The sequence below is a fragment of the Oncorhynchus keta genome, chromosome 17 (genome assembly GCF_023373465.1).
Source record: "Oncorhynchus keta strain PuntledgeMale-10-30-2019 chromosome 17, Oket_V2, whole genome shotgun sequence".
NCBI lineage: Eukaryota > Metazoa > Chordata > Actinopteri > Salmoniformes > Salmonidae > Oncorhynchus > Oncorhynchus keta.
The window spans coordinates 10,339,708-10,345,707 of record NC_068437.1 but is presented as its reverse complement, the minus strand read 5'-3'; the positions used below and the strand labels follow the sequence as shown (position 1 = coordinate 10,345,707).

General features: G+C 40.1%; 1 long non-coding RNA gene across 1 annotated transcript; it reads right to left on the bottom strand.

The window, feature by feature from the left end:
- Positions 1-201: 201 nt before the first annotated feature.
- On the bottom strand, positions 202-1,037 carry LOC118396105 (uncharacterized). The gene is made up of 3 exons (XR_004828123.2): positions 924-1,037; positions 591-664; positions 202-432 (listed from the first exon to the last, which is right to left on the bottom strand). It is a non-coding gene; the product is annotated as an uncharacterized LOC118396105 (long non-coding RNA).
- Positions 1,038-6,000: the final 4,963 nt, after the last annotated feature.

The following is a 6,000-nucleotide window of genomic DNA, read 5'->3' as shown; positions in this document are numbered from 1 at the left end:
TTTACTCTTTTATTTAATATTTATAATAATTGGTAGTTCTAAGTACTTATTTTCCCTGTTTGTTTGTCCACAGTATAACAGTGGTACACAATAGAGATATCTCCTTTCGTTGCTAATATCAACAGTAATGGTGACCAGTAAATCAATGAATAAAAATGGAATATTGACAAATTAAACAGAAATTGTAGACCTTCAATATTTTTCAACATGTCAACAGACACTTAACTTCAAATAAGTACGAAACATTTCATTGTTAACTTTCTCTTTATCCCTGGTGCATTACAGAGCCTCTTCAGTGTGGATGGGGTACAGCATACATTTTCAACAACAAAGACCTTACTTCCAGTTGGTGTTCTTTACTCTGTTGAACTCTCGTGTCTTCATACTTAGTTACAGCACATGGAACCACCGTTGGCATGCAATACAGTCAATCTAAAACAAAACAAAGTGTAACACGTTATAAATAATATCAAATATCAACGCAGTGCGACGAATGACAAATTAGCCATCCATTGTGTTAAATCATAAATGGTCTTACATGCCATCACTGTTGTCAAAAGATTATAAACATGTTAAATAAAGTTACTAACCCAGTCAGTCTTTGAGGCACATCCAGGTTCTGTATCAGTGGCACACATGAAGCAGTTGTTGGCTTTGTTGAACTCTGAAATCATAGGCATGAACTGAACATATGGCTGTCCCACACAACTACATCAAAATAAAGAATTTACAAAAAACCCTAGACTTTTAAAATCAAAATCATCATAAACCAGTCTGGCATTGACTTAGCTGAGAACCTGCTACCAACAAGACAACTGATTGATCACCATATCAAGCTGAGTTCTCTGAACACATGGCTGTCTGACACAACTCCATAAAAATCAAGACTTTACATTTACTTTGAATTAAATGTCATTACATACCAGACATTTTTAGCATATCCTCAGCCATTTCTTTCCACAGTTGCTCCATGTGTTTTTGAAGGTTCAATATCAGTTTGGGAGAGGATGTTGGGGAAGTTCTGTGCAACTTCCTTGGCCATCTACACCAAAAAATAAAATACAGCTTTTTACCTAATTGTCACTTAACAGCTAACCATTCATTATTGAAAATATAACTATCAAACCTGCATTACAAAGACCCCTCAGCTGAAGGTGTCCTGCTGCATGGTGGGAGTTATTTCCCCTCCTTTCCACTTTATGTCCACACAGTCGTCTTTTCCATGGCAGGATCTTCTCATTTTGCAGTATTCTCTTTTTTATGTAAAAATAATGGAATTATGATTAGTTATAGGCAAATTAATACACAAGCCAAATGTATATGCTGTTTACCTTATCACTATAATCTAGTAGTAATTTAATAGTAGAGGTAATTTCCTTCATGCTCCCTTCTACACACAGCCTAAATTATAGGCACTGAACCATTTACAGGACAATAATAAAAGTAGCATATAGGATCCAACCCCTACAGGTTCATCAGTACGTGCTTAAAGAAAGTCATATCACAAAGATCACAGATGACAGTGCCCACCAAGTCCATGACAATAGAGAATGAATTGTAAGCACCAAAGTGTGGTTGTCAAAATAATATCTGAAAGTTGTTGAACATAATACTTCTATTTGCAATAGCAATTTATTATATATGCAGTTGAGGAATATTCCATGTACCAACACTACATGTAGGACGGACATAAGACATTCCCACATACAGTATTTTTTTATTTCTTAAATTTTTTATTTCACCTTTATTCTACCAGGTAAGCCAGTTGAGAACAAGTTCTCATTTACAACTGCGACCTGGCCAAGATAAAGCAAAGCAGTGTGACACAAACAACAACACAGAGTTACACATGGAATAAACAAACGCACAGTCAATAACACAATACAAAAGTCCATATACAGTGTGTGCAAATAAAGTAAGATTAGGGAGGTAAGGCAATAAATAGGACGTAGTGGAGAAATAATTACAATTTCGCAGATAAACACTGTAGTGATAGATGTGCAGAAGATGAATGTGCAAGTAGTGATACTGTGGTGCAAAGGAGAAACTAAATATATAAAGAAAATAAATAACAATATGGGAATGAGGTAGTTGGATGGGCTATTTACAGATGGGCTATGTACAGGTGCAATGATCTGTAAGATGCTCTGATAGCTGATGCTTAAAGATAGTGAGGGAGATATGAGTCTCCAGCTTCAGTGATTTTTGCAATTCGTTCCAGTGTTTGGCAGCAGAGAACTGGAAGGAAAGGTGGCCAAAGGAGGAATTGGCTTTGGGGGTGACCAGTGAAATATACCTGCTGGAGCGCGTGCTACGGGTGGGTGCTGCTATGGTGACCAGTGAGCTGAGATAAGGCCGGGCTTTACCTAGCAAGGACTTATAGATGACCTGGAGCCAGTGGGTTTGGCGATGAATATGAAGCGAGGGCCAGCCAACGAGAGCATACAAGTCGCAGTGGTGGGTAGTATATTGGGCTTTGGTGATGAAACAAATGGCACTGTGATAGACTGCATCCAATTTGCTGAGTAGAGTGTTGGAGGCTATTTTGTAAATTACATCGCCAAAGTCAAGGATCGGTAGGATAGTCAGTTTTACGAGGGTATGTTTGGCAGCATGAGTGAAGAATGCTTTGTTGCGAAATAGGAGGCCGATTCTAGATTTAATTTTGGATCGGAGATGTTTAATATGAGTCTGGAAGGAGAGTTTACAGTCTAGCCAGGCACCTAGGTATTTGTAGTTGTCCACATATTCTAAGTCAGAACAGTCCAGAGTAGTGATGCTAGGCGGGCGGGCAGGTGCAGGCAGCGATCGGTTGAAGAGCATGCGTTTAGTTTTACTTGCATTTAAGAGCAGTTGGAAGCCACGGAAGGAGAGTTGTATGGTTAGTTAACCAAAGAAGGGCCAGAAGTATACACAATGGTGTCGTCTGCGTAGAGGTGGATCAGAGAATCACCAGCCGCAAGAGCGACATCATTGATGTATACAGAGAAAAGAGTCAACCCGAGAATTGAACCCTGTGGCACCCCCAAAGAGACTGCCAGAGGTTCCAGACAAAAGGCCCTCCGATTTGACACACTGAACTCTATCTGAGAAGTAGTTGGTGAACCAGGCGAGGCAGTTATTTGAGAAACCAAGGCTGTTGAGTCTGCCGCTAAGGTCCTAACTTCCCTGAAAAGTTGCATATCGCAGGGGCTATTCGATGCTAATGCAGTACGCCACAGGGTGTTTTTGTGCTGGTCAAGGGCAGTCAGGTCTGGAGGGAACCAAGGGCTATATCTGTTCCTGGTTCAATATTTTTTGAATGGGGCATGCTTATTTTAAGATGGTGAGGAAAGCACTTTTAAAGAATAACCAGGCATCCTCTACTGACGGAATGAGGCCAATATCTTTCTAGGATACCCGGGCCAGGTCGATTAGAAAGGCCTACTTGCTGAAGTGTTTTAGGGAGCGTTTGACCGCGGACCCATTACGGATGCAGGCAATGAGGCAGTGATCGCCGAGATCCTGGTTGAAGACAGCAGAGGTGTATTTAGGGGACAGGTTGGTCAGGATGATATCTATGAGGGTGCCCGAGTTCACGGATTTGGGATTGTACCTGGTAGGTTCCATGATAATTTGGGTGAGATTGAGGGCATCTAGCTTAGTTGTTAAGCATATCCCAGTTTAGGTCACCTAACAGTACAAACTCTGAAGATAAATGGGGGGCAATTCATTCACATATGGTGTCCATGGCGCAGCTGGAGGCTGAGGGAGGTCTATAACAAGTGGCAACAGTGAGGGACTTATTTCTGGAAAGGTGGATTTTTAAAAGTAGAAGCTCAAACTGTTTGGGGACAGACCTGGATAGCATGACAGAACTCTGCAGGCTGTCTCTGCAGTAGATTGCAACTCCATCCCCTTTGGCAGTTCTGTCTTGGCGGAAAATGTATACACATACAGAGAGGCATTATTCAGCTGTGATTTTACCACTCAGAATTCAGAATGGATATGACAATGGGGCCAGCACAGGATGTAATACAGGATATTATCTGGTAAACTTCTACTGTGTGTCAAGAGAAGAGCCCCAATTAGGGGTTTAGTGTCCTCCAGTAAAAAAAATGCTGGTTTAGATTAAAAACTATTGCCCTGTGTCCCCGTTCATAGGGGCATGAGAGACTTTTCCCTGGTAGAATTGAGTTTACACTTTATTGGCCCAAACACTCACCGAACCACAAGGTTGAGGTTACTCATGGACAGTAATTAGTATTTATTTGTTTTGCATTGATGCATTGTGTCTTCTAACTGTCCAAGAATAGGATCCAAAATGTTAGGAAATATTTGTTCCCATGAATACAAAGGAGGATGTCTCTCCTCATACCTTTGGCACTTTAGTCAGACTGCCAGACTGTGCACCACAGAGCCAATCAGGAGAGAATACATACAGGTCAACGGTGCCAACTGAAAGTCAAGGGGTGTGTCTTAGCCTTTTGGATTACTCTCTCTTTACAGAGAACCCCTGTGGTTCAAGTCAAGAGCTACCCTTCCCCTTTCAGTTTGCTCTGCGCATGTCTGAAAGTGACAGAGCCAGCAGCCAAGAGAGTTTTTCACAGTATGTAATTTGAAATCATTACACTTTTGAATGTATGTAAAATGCTAATATGTATTAGATCCAGTACAATGGAATAACTAGGACCTGAATTTGAGTGCAGCGTGTTCCGATTCCTCCTTCACCAAAAACACTTGGCCTGATGGTTCATGCAGATACTGGGAAAGCAATATAGAAATGTATTGATCCCTTAAAGGATTTTACCATTAAATGACCCATATCACAACCCTCATACCTCTTCACAAAAATGCACCTCAATACATTTTGGAAAAATGATTTTACTCACAAAAGACGTAGGAATTTATCTTCCCAGTTAGAAATAGTAGGCCATGCATCAAATAACTACTTTCATCAGAAAAACAAACCCTCAAATGCACTATTGCATTTTGCAAGTTGTCTGCAGGAGGCTTGTTGTGAACACACTCAAATATCAAGTCATTATCAGGTTATGGAAACTGCGTTCTAATTCTCAACGTAGAAGGATTTGTCTTAATGTCAGTATATGAAAGTGACGCTATGAAAAGGATTCTTTCACCTTATCAAGCTCAATCTGACTTACAAATCACTGCCTATTACTGTGATTGAAAATAACTTATGAAACATTGTTTTTCATGAGGCCTACCTGTCTGTTCGAACACCTCTCCTGTCCTTGATCCATTCCACATACAGCCATTTGCGGATCTTTTCAGTGCCCACGTGAAAGATAGTTATTGCGAGGATGGAACATTTGTGGACTTAAACATATTTTTTAACACCCATGTAAAATGAAGGCCTGCAAAGCTTACAGATTTAAGTCTAATAGCATGATATGTAAGTAGACAAACATCAGAGTGTGCGATATGAAGGTATAGTAAGTGGAACGTTCTGAACCTTGTTTGAGGTCAGTAGGTCACATGACCAAGGAGCTGTTGAAATTTTACATTTAGAAAAATTAATGTCAAAACTTGTGAGACGAAAATTGACAAAATAAAGGGTGTGCAACATAGAAGGGTAGTCAGTGGACATTCTGGACCTTGTTTGAGTCAAGTGAACAAGGAGCTATTGAAATTCGATTGTAAACAAACGTTTGTACTTTGTTTATGCTCCCTAACTAATTCAACTAGGAATACAAAATGCTGCTCACATTTCCACATGTTTATTAGCTTTGGAAAGCGAAGTTAATGTTCAAGTCGTGAAAATAAGACCTGTGCAATTTTTCCACCGTAATGACACTTATTTGGAGTCTGTGGCTCAAGTAGTTTGAAAGCTATTGAGGTTTGAAAGCGCAAATATCCGTTGAATATCCAACTTGAAACTGTCTTTACCTCGGTGTGGAATATAATGTTTTTGCAGTAGTATAATACAGAAAGGTACAATATTTACACGTTTTGGGGAGGGGTGGGGGGACAAGTGTAAATTGAGCAGTATAATGAGTC